The 21,278-nt window shown below is 59.2% G+C and overlaps 1 protein-coding gene across 4 annotated transcripts in view; it reads left to right on the forward strand.

The window, feature by feature from the left end:
* Positions 1–20,197: 20,197 nt before the first annotated feature.
* TNRC18 (trinucleotide repeat containing 18) overlaps positions 20,198–21,278 on the forward strand; it is an 84,766-nt gene continuing 83,685 nt past the window's right edge. For all 4 annotated transcript variants that reach the window (XM_027610173.2, XM_027610176.2, XM_027610174.2 and 1 more), the window contains exon 1: positions 20,198–20,572. The gene's annotated coding sequence lies outside the window, so the exon portion shown is untranslated. The remainder of the gene's footprint in view (positions 20,573–21,278) is intronic.

Here is a 21,278-nt window from a genome sequence, read left to right on the forward strand (position 1 = left end):
GTCTAGCCACTCACCAGCCACGGTTGTGGGCGCCCCACACCCCACGTGAATGGGCTGCTGATGGGGCCATGGGGGCTCGGAAACCCCGGGCCCGGAGCCAGCACACGTCTCCCGTCCCTGTGGGCGCAGCGAGGGAAGCTCGGGACTTTGGGAACCTTGCGCTCAGGGCTCAAAACACTCCAATTAAAATGGGAAGCTGGCATCGCCTCAGGCCAGGAGCTGGCTTCTTCCTTGGCAAGTTGGTGGCTTTTAAATCCCCAGAAGGGATTAGGTCTCCAGGGACAACCTTGTTCCAGGAGGAAAAGAACCAAATTAAACTCCCCACGGAGCCCTTTCTGGAGAGCTGGGTTCTTGCAGGAGCGCACCCTGCCCCATCTGCGCCCCCCCCCCCCCCCGGCCCAGTTCAGGGGCGTTCAGCACGGTCCCGCTGCTGTGCAGCCAGCCCTGGCATTCTTCTCCAGAACTCTCTCATCTTCCTGAACTGAAACTCTGTCCTCCCCACTACACATGCTTCCCACCCCTCTCCCTCAGCCCGAGTCACCTCCGGCCTACTTACTACTTACGACTCTTGAGTCTGACCTTAGATCCTTTTGACACCTGCACCTTTCTCAGAGGCCTGCCCTGGGGTCGCTGGGGCTGCCTCGTGGGTGTGGCAGAGCCTGAGCCAGATCCCTGGAAAGAATCCCCCACCTCGGGGCAGCCCTGAGCCGTGACCTGTGACTGGCTCACCCTGGCTTGGCTTCTCCCCCCTGCCCCCTCGCTGGTACCCCGGGGACCTTCCCTTAATGAGCCGGGTCAGGTCCCCAAACAGGGTAGTCACTCCTCTCAACCCCTCCGTGGCTGCCACGGCCCACCCAGCCAACTCAAGCTCCCGAGCTCTGACCCCCAGAGCCCCCAGAGCACCAGGTGACAGGCCAGGAGGGCTTGGGAGGCCAAAGAGCTCCAGAGACTGGCCAGTGAGCCTGAGGGTGTCTGAGCGGACGCAAGGTCGGGGGCTAGGGCTGCCCACCCGCCACAGCCCTGTGAGGGGAAGGACAAGAGGGTCCTGCCCATGGCTGTGCCCCCCCACCCCCACCCCCACGCCGGGGTCAGAATAGGAGCTTGACACATATTTGCTGAGTGTGGGACTGACCCCAGAATTTTCCTTGCTCCCAGGTGGTCCCCCTTCTTGTCTCCACTTACAGGGAGGGACGCTGAGGCCCAGAGCCGACCGGCTACAGCGAATCTGTGCATCAGTGCAAGGTCTGTGCAGCCTGTGCCCCAGGGTGGAGCCCAGAGTGGAATTTCAGGAACGAGAGAGGGCAGCTGTGAGGCATTTGTAGAGGGAGGAAGAGGGGGAGGAGGAGGGGGAGGGGAAGGAGGGGGGGGGGAGGGGAGGAGGAGGGGGAGGAGGAGGGGAAGGGGAAGGAGGATGAGGAGGGAGAGGGGGAGGAGGGGGAGGGGAGGAGGGGAGGGGAGAGGGGGGAGGAGGGGGATGCTGGTGCCCCTCAAGGCAGCTCAGGCCCCTCTACCTGCCCTGGCTGAGTTATCAGCCCCCCCGGGGCCCCCCTTTATTTCAGCGAGGCACCCCCTCCTCCCCTGTCTGCTCCTCTGGGGGCGGACCTGTCTCCCGGGCTGAGAAATGCCTTTGAATCCCCTGGTTTCAGATCCTGGAGCCTGTGTTTTAAAAGCTAAGGGATTCGGGATCTTTAATGAGCACGTTCAGGTCTCGGTGGAGATGGGGAGGCCACACTGACCTGGGGCTGGCCGGGCCCAGCAAGGCCCTTCCTCCTGGCCAGCCTCCGTCCCCCATCCTGGAACTGGCCGGCTGCGGGGCCTGGGGTGGGCCTGGGGGTGGGGCGAGAGGGGCAGGTATTTGATGAACTTCACAGGGGTCCTCAGCCTGCTGGAGCGGGCATGCAGGAGGTGCTCAATGTGTGTGTGTTTCCTTCCCAGTTCATGCTACCCTCTTTTTGTTTTTTTTAAAGATTTTTATTTTTATTTATTTGAGAGAGAGAGAATGAGAGACAGCACGAGAGGGAAGAGGGTCAGAGGGAGAAGCAGACTCCCCGTGAGCAGGGAGCCCGACGCGGGACCCGATCCCGGGACTCCAGGATCATGACCTGAGCCGAAGACAGTCGCCCAGCCACCTGAGCCACCCAGGCGCCCCTCATGCTACCCTCTTAAATGCTCACTGCCCGCCTTTCCCCAGAAGCTCTCAGAGAGGAGGCTGGGCAGGCGAGAGGGAAGGAGGAACCAGCCAGCTCAGTTGTCAAAAAGCGCTCAGCATTGACGTGGAGGTGAGCTGTTGCAGCCAGCCTCAGCTGACCCCTGGGGGTCAGAGAGGGCGGGAAGGGCAGACAGTCGCTCTCCCTCCTCCCCTGAATCACCTCATGTCAGCAACACTTCCTGCGCGCCCGCCATGGGACGTCGCTTCCGAGAGGTGTTATCTTCAGCCCGCGTTACAGAGGAGAAAGTCGAGTCCCCGGGGGGGCCATGGCACGGCTGAGCCCGATGCCCAGCGCTCCTCCTGCAGCGCTGGCCGTCCTTCGCGGGCACGGCTTGCAGAGCACGGCCGTTTCTCGGGGAGGCAGGTCAGCACGCGTGTGCGTGTGCGTGGGCCTCTGCTGTCTTTGGGAGCCCTGCGCCATGTTGAAATGCCAATGTCAAGGCCGGCGGAGAGGAGCCAGGCGGGCAGGGCCGCACAGCAGACAAAATAAGGGCGTGGTGGCTCTGTTGTCACCGGGGCCCCTGGCCAGCCTGTCTCGCCCCCTCCGCCCTGTGTCTGGGACACCGTGGGCAGGGTGGGTATTTGGAGCGGCCCCAGTCCTCAGGGGCCAGGAGCGGGCCCAGAGCCACGCGGCCTCTGGCTCCCGGCGAGGCCCTGCCGGGGGCTCTCTCTCCCAGGAGCGGCAGCCACGGGAGATCCTCTGGAGGCCGGTGGGCGCTGTGGCTGGCTTCGCGTCCCTGTGGGGGCAGGTCCGCCAGGGAGCGGGTGCAAGGTGCTCTGTCCGGCCCGTCCGGGCAGCCCTGCACCCCACTTAGAGCATTATCCACACGGGACCCAGCGGAGGTTCCATTTACCAGCGCTGTGTAACAACTTGGTGCGACACTTAGTACCAGCTGTTTTTTAGCTCAGGATTTTGCGGGTCAGGACATCAGGAGGATGCTCAGCACGGTTCCCGCCTGCCGTCTGTCACGTGCTCACAGCCAGATGACCCCGGGCTCTGCGGTCATCGGAGAGTGTGGCAGGCCTGGATCCAGGGAGGCTGGGAGCCAGGGCTGGTGGTGACACGGTGACGGTGATGGTGACGCTGGCGGGGGTGGGGAGCTCAGCCAGGGCTGCCTGGGCGGGGCGCCTCCTGGTGGCTTCCTTGGAGCGTGGCGGCCCTAGGCTACTGGGACCCCTGACTTGGTGGCCTGCCCCCGAGTGCACGGAGAACCGGGTGGAAATTACACTGGACGGTGGCCTTTCCCACCCCAGCCGACATCCTATGCCACACTTCTGCCCTGTTCTTCTGGTCCAAGCTGTCACGGGCCTGCCCTGGTCCAGACCGCGGGGACTCAGGGTGCCCCTCTTGCTGGGATGTGTAAAGAAGGTGCGGCCAGAAAGAAGGTCCGCTCCACGTGTGGATGGCCGTGGGCGCTGGCCACCGGTTCTTCGCGTGGCTGGGGCCCTGGGGGGTACCCTGGGTGCCTGGGTTCCTGGGGCTGCCCTAGCACCACAAAGTTAGTGGCTAAGAGATGTATTTTCCCACAATTCCAGAAGCCCGAAGTCCTAGATTGCATGCTCCTTCTGCAGGCCTGAAGGGAGAGCCCATCCCATGCCTCCCTCCCAGCATCCGGTGGTGCTTGGCTGGTACCTGCACCCCCAGCCCCGTGTCTGTCTCTGGGGTCACATGGCCCCCTTCTTCAGGGTGGGTGTCTGTATCCAAAGCTCCCAGTTCTTTTAAGAATAGTAGTCACCAGATTAGGGCCCATTCTAAAAATCCAGTGTGTAAATAAAATAAAATACAATACAATAAAAAATAAAATAAAATAAAATAAAAATAGGGGCGTCTGGGTGGCTCAGTTGGTTGAGCGTCTGCCTTCGGCTCAGGTCATGATCTCAGGGTCCTGGGATCGAGTCCTGCATCGGGCTCCCTGCTCAGCGGGGAGTCTTCTCCCTCTCCCTCTGCCTCTCCCCCTGCGTGTGCTCTCTCTCTCTCTAACAAATAAACTAAATCTTACAAAAAAATAAAAATCCAGTGTGACTGCATCTTAACTACATTTTTAATTATAATCTTTTTCATTTTTCATTTTTTTATTTTTTAAAGATTTTTATTTATTTATTTGACAGAGTGAGACACAGTGGGAGAGGCTGTAGGCTCTCAAGAGCCCCACCTCAGCAGCATCTGACGAGTCTCCCTGCCCTCCCTGCCAACTCGCTTCCCCCGAGCATCCTCGGTTTCGGGGTTCTTCAGTCTGGGCCAAGTGGGATACGTCTGAGGAGCAGGTAGGCTAGTGATCAGGCTTGGCTCGGCCAAGCCTCTGGACCTCTGCTCAGGCTGGTTCCTCCACCTGGAGGGGGTGTGATGGGCTGAGCTGTGTCCCTCAAGACGCATATGTTGGAATCCTAACCCCCCCTACCTCAGAATACAGAGCTGCGTGGAGGGGTGGCTCTTAGCACCGCTGGGGAGGGCCTTCAGAGGGGTAATGAAGGTAAAGTGAGGTCATTAGGGTGGACCCTATTTCAGTCTGACTGGTGTCTTTGTAAGAAGAGATCAGAACACTGACACACGCAGAGGGAAGGCCACATGGCGACACCGGGACAAGACACCCGTCTACACACCACGGAGAGAGGCCTTAGGAGGCACCAACCCTGCCGACACCTGGATCTGGGCCTGGCGAGGAGGCTGGTGAACAGGACGCTAGGCCTCCGCGGAGGCCTCCCTCCCAACCACGGCTGAGAGCCCGTTGAACATTTATGAGCCGACCACCACAGGGAGGCCCTCAGGGCAAGTCTGGGCAATGGGTACACGGGGGCGGGGGGGGGGTCTGGCCCCCACGGGAGGAGTATGTGACGTGGCCTAAGAAATTCTTTTTTTTTTTTAATTTTTTAAAATTTTATTTATTTTTGAGAGAGAGAGAATGACAGAGAGAGAGAATGAGAGGGGTGAGGGTCAGAGGGAGAAGCAGACTCCCCACTAAGCAGGGAGCCCGATGCGGGACTCGATCCCGGGACTCGAGGATCATGACCTGAGCCGGAGGCAGTCGCTCAACCAACTGAGCCACCCAGGCGCCCTGGCCTAAGAAATTCTTTTCACCTGAACCCCATCTTTTACTTAAACCACCCCAGTACCGATGGCTCAAAAACAACGACAGTCATTTATTTTGCTGGTGAATCTGCCGTGGGAGCGGATCTCGGCAGGCGGAGCTCCACGTGGCACCCACCGGGGCGGGCTCCAAGGTGGCGCCCGGCCCACACATGCATGCAGGCTGGCGACGGGGGTCCCCCTCCGTGCGTCCGTCTCCACGGGACTGCTTGGGCCTCTTTGCATCATGGTGGCTGGCTTCAAGGAGTGTCACCCCAAGACACAGGGAGCAGGAGATGCCGGTTGGGGGAGGCCAGCTCAGACACGGCACCCTTGGTTCGGTCACATTCTGTCGAGAGGCCAGCTTCCATGGGGTGTTGGAAACCCCACCTTTCAGTAGGAGAGGTGTCAAAAGCTCCTGGGGCCATGTTTTCACATCAGCAGCCCCAGAGGAGTGGAGGCTGACCCTTCTGCGTTCATTTCTCATTTCCTTCGGCATCTCTGCCCCCCTCTTTAGGCCCCACGGAGGGCCCCCTGCGTGTGACACACAGCGGGCATGGGTGATGACCCATGTGGAAAGCCGCATGGATGGTCTCCTGTGCTAAATAAATACTCCCGACAACACCCATTTTTCATCTGGGAAGACTGAGCCCGATCAGGCTCATGAAGGGGAAAGGGACAGAGGTGGGAATTTCTCCCTGGTCACCTCCCTTATATCCCTTCCCCGTCCCCTGTCCTTAGGGACTTCGGGGACCATGACCCACTCAGGCCCCTGCTGCCTCCAGCCAGACTTCACTTCTAGAACATTCCAAGCCTCCACTGCTTGATGCTTGGGGGCAGCCTCCGATTGACGGTGAATTGAACTGACACATAATTTGTACCTTGTGTACAAAAATGCGGTCATTGCCAGAAGAGAACCGAAACCCAGCCATGAATAATTCCTGGGCTTTCAACAAAAACACCAATAAAATGCAAGTTTGCATAAATAGTGCTCAACCCACCCAGGCGTGAAGGGGAAAAGAGATACCTAGAATCATCTAAGCTGGGCTCCTGTGGGTGGAGGTGCTGGGGCCCTGCTCCTTGTGGAGGCTGATGGGCCTTGGCTCGGGGGTGGGAGGTCAGCAGGGTGGCACAGGGCCACTGCCACCTGCGTTGACCTGGGGTGGCCAGTCACCTGGGATGGGGGGGGCGTGCCTGGCTCTCCCCCTCCCCCAGGCCCAGCATGCTACCAGGGAGCCAGGCAGACCCTGCTGAGAGGTCTCTAGGTCTCCGCACAGGCTATTCCTCTAGCCTGGAATGTTTGTCTCTTGCCTTCTCTGCCTAGCAAACTTCTATTCATCCTTCAAAACCCTACCAGGATCATGTCATTTCATTTGTTCCTTGAGTGGACATCTACTGAGGTCTACTGGATTGAACGTGGGGGAGAGCATGATAAAGCAGAGGGCCTCTGGCGTGGGCTGTAAGGGGACACGGTGAGAAAACAGCCATCTATGAACCAGGACAGAGGTTCTCACCAAACAGAGTCTGCCGGTGCCTTGATCGTGGACCTCCAGGCTCCAGAAATGTGAGCGATACATGCCTGTTGTTTCAGACCCCCAGGCTCTGGATATTTGTTATAGCAGCCCAAACAGGCCGAATTCTGTCCCCCGAAATGCGTATGTTGAAGTTCTAGCCCCTGATACCCCACAATGCGTCTGCATTTGGAGACTGGGCCTTGAAGGAGGTAATTAGGTTAAAAGGGGGTCACGAGGGTGGGCCCTCATCCAACAGGACTTGTGTCCTTACGAGAAGAGGAGGTTGGGACGCAGAAACGCACAGGGGGGCGACCATGGGAGGGCACGGGGAGAGGCCGCAGGAGAAGCGGGCTCTGTGGTCGCCTTGATCTCGGAGTGTTCCCGCGGCCCGAGCACACTGCCCTGGGCCCCCCAGCTTGTAGGCTGACCAGCCCGTGGGAGGCAGTAGCCGGGTCAGGAGCATCATCGGGGTTCAAGACCTTCTCACCATCCCGCCACGTGACCTCAGACAAGTCACTTCCCCCGCCCGGGCCTCCGCTCCCACATCACGGCAAAACCCCCCGCTCCACCCGCCCCTGGAAAGGAGAGGCAACCACGCTGTCCCCTGCAGACCCCACTTGCGGACAGGTCAGCGCAGGCCGTGTGGGCGGAGCTCTGGTCCAGGCGCTCCCGGGTCTGGGCCCCGGCTCTGCAGCCCTTCCTGGGTCCCCGCTGGCCTCTCTGGGGTGGAGACCACGTAGCCGGGGCAGGGTTCGCAGGAACTGGCTGCTGGAGGGGCCCCCCCGCCAGGAGCTGATCCCTACAGTGAGGCTGGGAGGGCGGGTGCTTTATTTGGGGGTGACCCTCCGAAAGCAGGGGTGGGAGAGGGTGACAGCAAAGGAAAGGCAGCCAGAACACCAAGTGTCATAGGTCAGCTCCCACGTGGGCCAGCAGGGCCCTTGCAGGGTGTGCGACACGTGGGAGGAGGAAGGCTCCACTCGACACAGCCACTGGCCGCGGGTTGCCTGGGCCCCGGGGCCTTGCTAGCCGAAGCCCCCGGAGTCACGGTGGCTTGGGGCTGGGATCCCTCCAGTTAGGGCCTGTGCCAGGGCACGTGTGCTGAGGGGGGGTGGGGGTTGCCAGACCTGCCCCTCGCACACGAGGCCTCAGTCTCCCCCTCTGCTTCACCGAGGGCTAGGGGACCCCACGCCTTCTGGGGGAGGGGCTTCGGTTGTGTCCTGGTGGCGGGAGGGGGTGGAGGGGCAAGGGTTCCCGGGTCGGGGTGGCGGATTGAATTGTGTGCCCCAGAAAGACATGTTAAAGTGCTGACCTCTGGAAGCCCAGAAGGTGGCCTTCTTTGGAAATAGGGTCATTGCAGATGTAATCGGTGAAGATGAGGTCCCACTGGGGTACGCCAGGCCTTTAATCAAATATGACTGGTGTCCTTATAAGAAGGGGAGAAGAGGCACAGAGACTGACCCGCACAGAGTGGAGGACGCCACGTGAAGACAGACCTAGAGGGGAGGCCGCCATGTGACGGGGGAGGCAGAGGTTGTGAGGGGCTCAGACTCAAGCCCAGGAGGGCCGAGGGGCGTGGTCATTCCAGCACCCACTAAGGGGGGCGGCCTGGGGGGGGGGCGCGGCAAACAGAACTGGGTTCCAGGCCTCACTCGGCCACCCCGGGGGTGACCTGGGCCGTCACAGTCCCCGAGCCTCACTCAGGCAGCTCTGAAGAGGCTCCTTTCTCTCTCCTGCTTGTACACACGTCCAGGAGTCAGTGCTGGCGGGGGTTGGGGCCTCGCCAGGGCCTCAGCATGTGAGAGGAGTTTATAGCTTGGTGGCCTTGGGCAATCCAGCTTCTCACCTGCTGGCTCAGCGCTCCACGTGAGCATCTTAACACACAAGGGTGACCTGGCGTCTCCTCTTCTGACCTGGCCTTGGAAGCCATGCCGTGTCACTTCCAAGCATCTTGTTATAGACTCCACCTTGAATGGGAGGAATGTCAAGGTCACTCTGCAGCAGGGAGATACCGTGTGGCCATCGTCAGAGGTTACAGTGGGTCACGACAGCTGCTCGGGAAGGCTGGGTCCCGTGCCCCATAGCGTGGCATGTTCTCTTCTGGAACTAGGACTGTGACCTGGTGTGCAGGTGACACAGGCAGGGAGAGACAGGTCAACAGGCAGACTGAGGCTGAGACAGGGAGGTGACTTTGCAAATGTCATGGGTCAAGCAGGTGGCAGAGCCAGAACTTGAACCCAGGAGGGGGAGGTGGGGGAGGTGAGGACGAGAGAGAGGGGCATTGCAAGCCCTGCCGTGAGGTTCTGCCTCCTGAGCAAGGCTGCATGATGGGGATCTGTCCATCCGTCATCCTTCAGGTCTGATTCAATCTTGCCCTCAGAGAAGCGCTTGATGGGTAGAGAGCTCACTGGTATTCCCCGTTTTACTACCAACTCTCCCCGTGTCCCTTTGGGGAGGTACCTCTTTCTTGTTGCAGATCTGAGGTTGGCCATATCCCACCGCACTGATGTCCCAAGGAGAGAGTAAGGGCAGCGGAAAGGGAGGGAGAATGGAGGGGTTGGGGGAGAGGGAGGGAGGGAGAGCTTGGTCCATCCATCCCCACAGGTGTTCTATTTCTGGGATTTTAAGCTGTGGGCCCCAGTATTCCTTTTATTTAAGGAGGTTGGGTACCAACTCCTTCCAATATCTCTTTTCTCCTGCGGACGGAGGGCCTGCCTGGTCTGGCCCCTGCCCTGCTCCTGGGCCCTCCGCTCCTCCTCGTCCACACTCACCACACTCTTTGTTGGCCGAAGTGTCCCACTCACCAGACTGCAGGATGGGACTCTGGGCCACTCTGTACCACTCTGTACCACTTTATCAGGGCTTGACCTGGTGAGTATTTGTTTTGTTTTGTTTTGTTTTTTAAAGATTTTATTTATTTATTTGACAGAGAGAGAGAGACAGCGAGAGAGCGGGAACCCAAGCAGGGGGAGTGGGAGAGGGAGAAGCAGACTCCCTGCCGAGCGGGGAGCCCGATGCGGGGCTCGATCCCAGGACCCCGGGATCACGACCTGAGCCGAAGGCAGACGCTTAATGACTGAGCCACCCAGGCGCCCCGACCTGGTGAGTATTTGTGAAACAAACAGGAGTGGGTAAATGCAAGGACGTGAGTGTGTGGCCTCAGGAAAACATTGACCTTTAGGAGTGTCCTGAGGATTGGGGTGCTCTGAGCAGAACCTCCATGAGATTTGCAAATCACCATTTGAGTGGGGGCCCACTCAAGTGTTCCATTGTGGTCAGCACAGTGTTAAAAATAGTGCTAAGGACAGAAAACAAAACAATTAAAAACAAAAACGGGCAAACTTGCGCATAACGAAGATAGACAAATGGCTAATAAGCACACAAAAAGAGGCTCAACGCAAATCAAGACCACAATGAGATACCACTCCCCGCCCACTAGGATGGCTGCGACCACCCCCCCCCCCCCGCCCCCACACATTATCAAATGGCAAGCGTTGGGGAGGATGTGGAGAAATTGGAACCCTTGTGCCCGGAAAACAGCACGGAGCTTCCTCCAAAAATTAAACATAAAAATGCCGTAGGATGGGGCAATTCCTTTTCTGGGTGTAGACCCCAAAGAATTGGGAGCAGAGACTCGAAGCGTTATCTGTCCCTAGCAGTGTTATTCATAGGAGCTATAAGGTGGGGGCAACCCAAGTGTCCATCAACAGATGAACAGATAAATAAATTGTAGTCCAGCCATACGATGGGATATATTATTCAGCCTTAAAAAGGAAGGACGCTCTGGCACCTGCTCCAACATGGGTGAAACCTTGAAGACGTTATACGAAGTGAAATAAGCCAGCCACAAAAGGGACAGAAACTGGGGCTCCTGGGTGGCTCAGTCGTTAGGCATCTGCCTTCGGCTCAGGTCATGGTCCCACGGTCCTGGAATCGAGCCCCGCATCGGGCTCCCTGCTCGGCGGGAAGCCTGCTTCTCCCTCTCCCACTCTCCCTGCTTGGGTTCCGTCTCTCGCTGTGTCTCTGTCAAAATAAATAAAATCTTAAAAAAAAACAAAACAAAAACAAAAGGGACAGAAACTGTATGATTCCACTTACGTGCGGTGTTCAGAGGAGTCCCATTCACAGGGACACGGAGCAGAAGGGTGGGTGTCAGGGGGCTGGGGGAGGGGGTAGGAGCTGCTTCGTGGCGACAGAGTTTCAGTTTGAGATGATGGGAAAGTTCTGGAGATGGATGGTGGGGCTGGCTGCACAGAATTGGGAATGCACTTAATGCCACCGAACCCTGCACTTGTAAGTGGTTAAGATGGCAAATTTTATGTATATTTTACCAGAATTTTTAAGAAAGTGCCATGGCTAGGGGCACCTGGCTGGCTCAGTCGGGAGAGCATGAGACTCTTGATCTCGGGGTTGTGAGTTCAAGCCCCACGTTAGGTGTAGAGATTACTTAAAAATCTTTTTCTTTAAATTTTATTTATTTGACGGAGAGAGACACAGCGAGAGAGGGAACACAAGCAGGGGGAGAGGAAGAGGGAGAAGCAGGCTTCCCGCGGAGCAGGGAGCCTGATGCGGGGCTCGATCCCAGGACCCTGGGACCACGACCCGAGCCGAAGGCAGACGCTTAACGACTGAGCCACCCAGGCGCCTGAGATTACTTAAAAATCTTAAAAAAAAAAACAAAACAAAAACAGATCGGGAGAGGTCACATTCTAGCTGTGGTGGACATTGCCCGTGCTCACCCATCTTAGGTTTTCCTGTGCTTCCTGGGCACAGGATGGCGGAGACCCACCTTCTAGTACCGTTTCATTGGGTGTGGTCACATGGATGGTGAGCCCCAGTGACGTGACCCCCAGTGGGTTGATCTTCCCTTCCCCGTGATGGTCTCACATCGATGTTCCCACTCGTGGAACCTAAGTGGCTTGGGTGCTGTGGAGCGTCGCCCGGGCTCAGGGCAGATGATGTGTCAGGGAGAATACATTTTTAGGTGTTGTGCTAAGCCTTTGAGATGTTGGGGATTTTTGTCACTGCAGGGTAACAACAGAAATGTACTGTCTCTCAGTTCTGCAGTGCAGAAGCCCAAGAGCAAGGTGTCGGCAGGGTGGGTTCCCTCAGGGGCTGCGGCAGAGTCTGGTCCATGCCTCTGTCTCCTACATGGCTGTTTCCGTCTCGGTCTTTTCAGGCTTCCTCCTGTATCTGTGCCCCCCTTTTAAAGGGGCCCTGGTCATATCGGGGCCCATTCTACTCCAGGATGACCTCACCTTAACCAACGACATCCGCAGGGAGGCTGTTTCCAAATGCGGTCACACTTTGAGGTACCCGGGCTAGGACTTGAGTATATGAATTTTGGGGGTATTCAACCCACAACAGGCGGCCTCCCAGAGGAGGGTTGGATGGAGCAGGGCTGGAAAGGGGAGCGTGAAGGGAGAACCCAGACACTTCCAGCAGGAGGAACTGAGTGAGCAGGCCTTTCTGGCAGGGGCGGCTCTAGAAGGTTCTTAAGAGGCTCCCTGCAGCCATAGAAGGTGTGGGAGTGCATTTGTGCATGTGCCGGGGGGCTCCCTCCTGTTCATCTCCAGGGTGGAGACAGGCTAAGACATGCAGGGAAAGTGGAGGGATGCGGGAAGGGGGGGTGGGCTGTCAGGTTTGATCTTCAGGGTTTGTTTTTGACTTTCTGCTGACTCTAGAAATGGATCCACATGGGGGTGGGGGCGAGAGAAAGGCAGAGAGAAGAGGGAAGCTTTCAAAGCTGTAGCCATGGGAAATGTTTTTATTTTCTGCTTGAAAGAAAATGCCAAAGAAGAATAAAAAAAAAAAAAAAAGGGAGGGAGGGAGAGAGGTGAAGAGAGAGACGCACATTGTGTGTGTGTGTGTGTGTGTGTGTGTGTGTGCGCGCGCGCGCACGCGCACGTGTGTGAGAGACAGAGACAGAGGTCCTGGGAGCCTGTGGGTGTGGGAGGACCCCAGGACACTTGGGATGAGGCTGGGTGTTGCTGTCCCCTCTCTCAAGATGCCACCGTGGGCCCTGGAGCACCAGTGAGGAGCACGGGAGGTGGAGGGCTGGGCAGAAATGGGTAAGGCTTGCTTGTTGCCACCCAGGCTGGGTTACTTTAGGAAGACCACCCCATTTCTCTGGGTTGCAGGGACGCCTGTGACGAGTGTACCCATGACACACAGATGCACGGGACAGAACGTGTGTGCAAGTAGCAGCAAGAACACCTACAAGAGCACTCAGAGATTTTGTGTGTGTGTGTGTGTGTGTGTGTGTGTGTGTCAGAAACCAGAAGACCCCGAGGGAGATGGGACATGTCATTGTCCAGGTGTGTCCTGAGCCAGAATCTACAGCAGGTGTGGGGGACCCGGGGTCTGCTCCCCTGAACTCCCGCCTGCAGCCCCCTCCAGCCCTGGAGTGCAGAATGTGGGCCCTGCTCCCAAAGAAGGCCTGACCTCACCCGCCCAAACCCCAGGCCCAAAGGACTCCCACTGACCTCTGACCTCTGTCGCCTCCCCCTAGGTGGGGGCAGAACAGAAGCAGCAGGGAGTACAGAGAATTGATGAGGAAGGGCAGTAAATGGCATGGCAGGGGCGTTAGTATAGTTCTTTAAGCTGGTCTTAGGCTGGGGGCTCCCAGGGATGCTGGGGCTCCACGTTTGTACCCCCTTGCCTGGCTTCGTTGAGGGTGTTTGCTGCCACTTCTGAGCTGTGTGAGCTTGTCACTTCCCCTGGGGTTTCTCGTCCATCGAATGGGCACCACGGAACCCAAGTCAGAGGGCTGTCAAAGCTGGTATGAAGCAGGGGCCAGTTTGCATCAAAAGAAATTTCCAGCCTGGAAAAGAAGAAACTGGGAGTTGTCTGCCATGGATGGGGAAGGGCCAGCTTGGGTCTGCAGAGGCAGAGTGGGTCAGGGTAGTGGGAGGGGACAGAGGTACGTTGGGGGGCGGGCAGGGCTGTGATGGAATTTGCTCCAGAAATCTCAGCACACACAGGCCCACCGGGGGGTGCTCAGAGGTCCAAACAAAGCTGGGAACAGGCGGCCAGAGAGGTGAACCCCTAAAGACCAGGCAGGAGGCGGCCTCCTCCTAGAGCCCCGACTCCCCACCTAGGTGCGGCCCCCTCCTCCCCCAACACACGTGCTGCCAAGTCCTCCATTAGTCACCCTGGCACCGACATACATAAATCCCATTAGTCACACCCGTACAAACTCGCCCGCAGAGCACACCCAAGCACACCCAGACAAAGGAGGCCCCCAAAGAGGCTGTGTTCATCCTTGAACAGTGTGGGCTTCCCAGGCACTTAATGCACATGCGGCCAGCTTCCCCCAGAGCAGCCAGCTCCCACAATAATCCCTACCAGCCAGGCACTCCCAGCCCCCCCTCAATAACCACCCCCCCAATTCCAAAACTTCCCCACACCCTCTGGGCACACAAGTGCCACAGTACCCGCCCACGAATGCCCTTGGCCATCCCCTCTCCTGCCTCTCCCTGGCGGGGAGCACCGTGGCCCTCCCCCGCCCTCCGCCGGCCTCGGAGGGGGTCTAAGCAGGAAAACCATTCCCCAAGGTCAGTAGAACTCTTCAGCAGGAGGCCCCGGGAGCTGATTTATTGGCGGTTTATTTGGAGAAACGCTATCGCTCTTGGATTCCGGAGAAGGGAAAAAAAAAAAAAAAAAAAACACACTTGCTCGTGGTGGACTTTAACCTTGGATTGAAACCGCAGCGCTTTGTTTTCGGAGACGCTTCCTGGGGCGCTGCGGCGGGGCTGGAGCAGGGGGAGGCATGGCCGGAAAGCGGCGTCGCAGCCTCTCTGCTCCCAGGCGGCGGGGGCGAGCGCTCCATTTCCTCCCGGCCCTGCCGGAGCCCTTGCAGTCCCTCCAAACACGCTCTGAGAAATTCTAGGAAGGAGCCGAAGCTCCCACAGTAAGACCGTCTCCAGCGAGGTTTACCAAACCTTCCGCCTCCGGCCTCTGCCACCAGCCCGTTGCCACTGTGTCACTGGCACAGCGAGGGGGAGGCTCCTCGGAGGGGGTGAATGCCTCCCCCTTCCGTGGCTGTCCCCCCCGAAGTCCCCTGCAAAGAGCAAAGACCGTTCAGAGGTGCTTGTCCCCGATCGCACGCAGGCCTGCTCAGCTGCTGCGAGGTACCCGCGTGAAGGCCTTTTTCCCGCCCCTCTGGCAAAGAGACACACAAGGCTGGTGACATTAAGCGTTATTATTGCAAATGCACCCTCTCTGGGTCTGTCCCCCAGATGCTCCGTGACTGTTCAGGTGGAAAGACCACCGCCCCTGCCAGGCTGCCACTACCGCCCCGCCGATTCCTGCTTTCCTGATGGTTCAGCTATTTGCGCCAAAGCCGGTGGCCGATGGGGGTGCCGACTTGGGGCCGGGAGGCGAAAAGTCCCGGGTATCCCTGGCATAGAGGGAGAGATGGGCTGGCGCGGGGTGGGGAGTTAGATGAGCCCCCGCCTCCCAGCACCGCTCCCACAGAAACCCTGCATGGTCCTCATCAGGCAAAAAAAAAAAAAAAAAAAAAAAAAAGGAATAAAGGAAAAAATCCCACCTCCCCATATCGGGCGCCGGCAGAGGACTCTGAGGGCAGAACGATGGCGCGGGATTAAAGCAGGGTCTGCGGAGAAGGGTGGCTGGCTGAGCTCTGAAAAGACACTGACCTAACCCTGGTATCATCCCATAATGGCGCGGAACTGGGCTCAAGCAGGTGGCCGTGCGCCCATTCCAGCCTCCCGGAGCCTTCCGAGGAGTAAGTGCCCGGCCGGGTGGCCCTACCCCAGGCGGGGATCCGGTGAGGCCCAGGCCGCCTGGGGTCCGGGCGACCGCGGGGATGGAAGGTGATGGCACTGAAGGGGAGAGTCCGTTCCTCTCTTTGGTGAACAGGGAAGCTCCTGGCTTGACTCCCTGTGCAGTCTCAGGGACCCCAGGCTGTGACTGGGAGAGCAGGGCACTCGGTGAAGTCCCGGTCGCGAGGCCGGCCGAGAGCCCCAGCGGCCAGGAGCACCGGCGTGTGAGCAGCGGGAAGGAGGTCCCGCATGGAGATTTATGGCCGCATCCGGCCCCCTGTGCACCGAGCACGTCTCCGACCTCTTCGAGCCAAACAGTGGAATGGAAGACCCGACCCGGGGCCAGGGACAGGGGCCAGGGCCGGAGGCGGAGCCGAGACACGCCGGGATCCGCTGGGGCCGAGCCTGGTGCTTCAGCCCCAGCTCTGCCCACCGAGCGAGCGCTCTTGTCCCTGCAGCGTTCGGGCTTTGGCGCTGCGTCCTGGGTCTTTCTGGAGGGTTGGGACCCCTCTTGGCTGGGCTGGCCGAACTTCGGCTCTGCGCCGAATCGTGGCTGAGCCAGTCGCAGAAAAGGGATGGCGAGAATGGATGTCCCGGGCGCAGCCTCTCCGGGTTTTCGCGGTGCCCGGGCTGGGAGCTCCCTGGTTGCCAGACCTGGGACCTGGAAACTGGCTCTTGTAAGCCCCAGATCCGGCCAGGGCTTCCCGAGCAGGCAGCAGAGGCCGGCTTCACCGAGAAGCTGGCACAGCGCGGGGACTTGGGTCCCCACCGGGAAAGGCAGTTTGGGGCGACGGGTGGAGGTGGCTCAGGTGTCCTCGCATACGAAAGGTTGCCAGTTTTCTCTGGGGTAAGCGTAAGGGGAGAATGTATCCACGTGGCCAGCAACACCAGGGTTCCAGAAAGCGCCGGGTTCTGCCCCGAAGAGGGCAGCGTTGGCCGAGGCGCAGGCCGGGGAGAACCGGGCTCAAAGTTGGCCTGTTCTTTGGTTTTAAAACAAAGGGGAATAATTTTGTCAGTCGGGTCGCGTGCACGGAGCCGGAGGCCTAGAACACACAAAAGGCCTCGGCTCGGCAGCCCAGGCTGGCCGCGGACGACAGCGCGGGCCTGGGCGGGTTCCCCAGGAACTGAGGTTTGGGTTGCGAGGAGGTTCCCCCCCCCCCGATTTTCCGCCCAGTCAGTACAAAACACACACATACACACACTGCGTCAACACACTTTTTGGCCACAGATCCCGCCGGGTAAACAGAAGTATGCGGGGGGGGGGGGGTGAGGGACGGAAGATGGCGGCCAGACCCGGGAGGACCGCACGCCGGGCGCCTCTTCTCCGCCCCGCGCAGGGCGCCCAGGCCTGGCTCTGACATCTCAGTGTGGTCCGCCAGAGCGGGGAGGGTGCTTCCCCAGACTCCGAAGCTTGGCAAGGGATCCCCAGAGGTGCCCTACGAATGGCAGGGTCTCGGAAGGAGCCCGTGCTGCGCCCACCACTGGGCCTGGGATCCGTCCCCCCGCCCCAAGATGGCTCCCGGACGCTGTTTACCCTACGAATGCGGGGGCACCGGGGCGCGGGGCCCAGCGGCGGCGGGGGGGACGTGCAAGGACTGGGGTGTGCACAGGTCGGCCGCGGCCGGCAGCTCTTCGGCGGGGCGCGTTGCGGCCCCAGGCACGCTGCGCTCGGAGAGCCAGCACGGGCAGGCTGTCCTGCGCACCGCGCGGCCAGGACCCGGGAGCAGCCGCCGCCGCGTCCCCAGGCCCTGGGCCCGGCTGGGCTCGGGCGGTGACTAGCGCGGCCGCGGGCGTGAGTCTGTGCCGGGAGGGCGGCGCGAGGGGGCTGGGGCCCACAAAGGCCCAGGAGGAGGAGGTTGGGGGAGGGGGGGTCTCGTCTACCCCGAACCGCGACCCTAATGAAATGCAGGCTCGGTTCGCCACGCAGACAAGGCACATACTTGGAAAATGCAAACGCCATTGGCAAATGCAGGGCAAACACGCAGAATTTTTATTAGCAACTAAATGATTTATGGCACACATACCCCGCCATCTCACAATTACGGCGTCTTGGAGCATCCAGGGGTGAAAACATTAAACATTTATAAAAATAGGCTTTGTTTTCCCCCCCCCCCCAGCCCTCTAGTCCTTTGTATTGCCCATCTCAACTTTCTCAAGATACCTATTTTTTGCTTGAGCTATATGAAAATTAAAAAAACAAAACAAAACAAAAAAAAACCAAACCCACGCAAAAAACCCATTCCAGATCCAGGGCGGGGATAATGGGGTGGGGGATCAGGGTCTGGGCTCCGAATATTGGAGGGCAACCAGGGGGGTGGGGAAACGATGGGGCCTCAAGCATGGGAGGGTCTTTTAGGAACCCACAAAGGCCTTCGCATAAGGCTCGAGGATGCTCGGCGCCTACCGGGGCTGCGCCCGCACGCATAGCCCCTTCCCCTGCCTCGGCTTCCAGCAGCCCCGCGCAACTCAACTGCACTTATTTTATTTCTGCAGTCAACCCCCTCCCCCAAGGCACACAAGACACAATACCTCCTTTCTCTAACCCCCCTCTCCTCTCCGTCTTTGCTCCTGGCCGTCCAGGGGCCGCACCGGGAACCTCCCGCCGCCCCAGCCGCCACTGAGACCTGCGCGCCCTGCTCCAAGCGCGGACACCGCCGCTGTTCCCCTCGGCTCCGGCTATTTTCGTTCCTTTCTTTACTTCTCACTCCTCCCTCCTCCCCCTGCGGAGCTCCAGCTTCCAAAAGAGGGCAGCCTCGAAACCAGCGCAGAGGCTCCTGGAAGGGCAACTTGAAACTGCCCTCAAGAGGCTGAACTTTTTTCCTCAAATTTATACTGGAATTAAATTAGACACCCCCATTTCGCTTTCTCCAAGCCTATCCCCTCTCCCCGTTTTCTTCTAAAAGTGGAGAAAAGAAAATAGAACGAACGGGCGCTAACTAGCTCATTTTTCCCCCTCCAGAAAAGTTGCTTAAAAATGGATTAAAAAAAAAAAAAAAAAAAAGAACCAGCGATGCGAAAACGCTGAGTCCGCAGCGCGGGGCGAAAGAGCGGGCTTCTCTTGTTTTAATTAAAATCTAATCACCGCGATTGCTCTCCGAGGCAGGATCGGCAAGGATTTCTGCCTCTCCAAGCTTCCATTTGAGGGTACGTAATGCCCAGTCGGGCACGGGTCCCTGCGGGGCTTCAGAGAGAGGGTGCGGGGGCCCCAGGGCGGCCCCTCCGACCGCGTCCGCAGTCCTCGCGCCCGCAGCCAAGTAGGTTGCCGCGGGCAGCTCCGGCGACTCAACCGAGAAAGGATTTTGCTGAAAGCGCAAAATAAAAGTACAAAGTCTGGGGGATTGGGGCTCCCCTCCCCCTCCGGCCGCCGCGGCCAGCCAAGCACTTTTTGGGCTTGGCTTCTGCTTCCTCTGAGCTCAACAGATTTTTTTTTTTTTTTTTCCCGGTCTCGCCCTCCCTGGAGGGGGCGCGGCGGATGGAAGGCGAGAGAGGCCCCCAGCCAAGAGGTTTTTAATATTACACTTTAATAGGTTTCAGAAGGCCCCGTGGAGAAATGCTAATAGGCTGAAATGTCAGAATCGAGAGGGAGTCAGTTCGCGCTCAGCCGATCTAATCCTTTTTTTCTGCTCTGATTTTTTGGGGGGGGGCAAGAGGAGGGGAGCGCCCACGCAAAGAAAAGCTTCGGGGAAGGGCGCGCGGTGCAAAGCGCCACAGCCCCGGCCGGGGCCGAGCGAGGGGCGCGCCCTGGCCCGCGTTTCTATAGGAACCCCTTTTAGAAGATTAGAGACTCACCCGCTACCCGCCGCCGCTGCCTCTCCAAAATATTAATCAGTAACCATCTGACACCGCGTTTCAGGGAGGGACCCGCAGGCCGAGGCTAGGAAAAGGGCCTTCAACGCCTGCCCATCCCACCCAACCGCGCTTGCTGGGGGAAAAGGAATGAATCGCTGCTTTGTTTTAAAAGAGGGAGTTAAAAAGGGAAAAAGCAGCCCTTGTCTGTTTTGGCGTCTCCAGCGCGCGTTCTAAAAGCCGCACTCCAGGAGAGGTAGGGGGCCCGGGCCCGGGCGCGGGGTGCAGCCCGCCGGGCTCCAGGCCCTTCCCGGCTCGCTCGGCTTGTCACCTCCTCCTGCGAGCAGGAAGCTGACAGGCGGCCCATTAAACCGCGCCTTGCAAAGCCCTGGATTGCGGCGACAACCATCTTCCTCTATTTTGATCACTCAGCCTAGACGCCGGGGGAGGGGGTAGGAAAAGGGAGGAGAGGGAGGAAAAGGGGGGGGTCCGAGCTGGTGGAGGGGGAGGGCTGCCTAGAAACGGCCGGGAAAAATTCTCACCACCAGTTTTGATCATTCAGCCCCGCCGTGGGGAGCCTGGAAACTGCTGGAGCCCCTCGGTCGGTAATTGGTTTTATAGGAATGGCCGAGGGCCAAGGTGTTTACATGCGCGTGATTGGCGGTGCGCGGGGCCAATGGATGGAGGCCGGGGGCCGGCCTGGGGGGGGGAGGCGGGCGCCCGGGAACAATGCGTGTTTCTTCGCTGGAGAGTACTCCCCTCCCCCAACCGCCCCCTCCCCCCTCCCGCTGGCTTTTTTTTTTTTTTTTTTTTTTTTTTTTTAGATCCAGCGAGAGGAACTTGAAAGGGGGGTTGTGTAATGTACCTTTTCCAATCCCGGGCTGTATATGGAGATTTGGGATTCTTTAAACCGGCGCTACCTGGATTTTATTAAAAAGCGGGGAGCTCGGCGGGAGGAAAGCTGGCTTTTCCGGGGGCTGCGGGAGCCGGGCCGCGGGAGGGCGGAGGAGTTGGCGCGCCGAGCGCTCGGCCCGGGGAGCGGTTTTCTACCAAAAAAAGGAAAGGCGGGCAAAAAGTGTGAGGCGGCTGCGGGTGGCGAAGGGGAGCAGCAGCGGCGGGATGGCGGGCAGCACGGGCGCCTAGCCGCGCCGGGAGCCGGGGCCACCACCGGAGTCGCCGTCACCGGAGCCCGGAGCCGGGAGCCCCGCCGCGCCAGGTACGCCGCCCGGCCGCCGGTCCGTCCCTGGCCGGGCGCGACGGTCTCCAAACTTCTCCAGCTGACCCCCCACCCCCTCCCCTTCGGGGTGCAGGGGGGGATCCCCGCAGCCCTCCGGTCCCCAAGAGCTGGATCGGGGACCGGCGTCGGGGAGGTGGGGGCGCCCTGGGAAGGGTGGGGGCGGGCCATGGTGCCTCGGGCGCCCACCTGAGCCCTCAGCCCAGCTCCAGCCCGCCCAGCCGGGCTGAGGGGCGTCGGTTCCCTTCTCGGTTCCCGGCAGGCGGCGGGGGAGCCAGGGACGCCGAGACGTTTTCGATTATAGGCTGTTTTTAATTAAAAGCCGGAATTCAGCCATTTTAACGGCATTTAAGAGGGGGAGAAAAGTAGAGAGAACGCAGCGGAGCCCGCAGATGGCCGAGCCAGCTTCTCTACCAGAGCGAGGGTGTTCCGGGGGCCTTCACCTCGACTTCCCCAAAGTGGGGCGTCGGGGGTATGCTCTGAAGCTCTAGCTTTTAAAAAGCTACACAAAGAACATTAAAAAAAAAAATCACGGAAAGCTCATCGCCTCCTTAAGACATGTATCCTCGGATGTGGCGATCTTAGATTTTTCCAAAGTAAACGCGGATCTGGTAACCAGAGCCTGATGGGAGTGAGCGAGGGAGGGAGGGAAGGGGGTGTCTGTAACCAAAACCGGGTTAAAATAAGC

Source organism: Zalophus californianus, chromosome 10 (genome assembly GCF_009762305.2).
Source record: "Zalophus californianus isolate mZalCal1 chromosome 10, mZalCal1.pri.v2, whole genome shotgun sequence".
NCBI lineage: Eukaryota > Metazoa > Chordata > Mammalia > Carnivora > Otariidae > Zalophus > Zalophus californianus.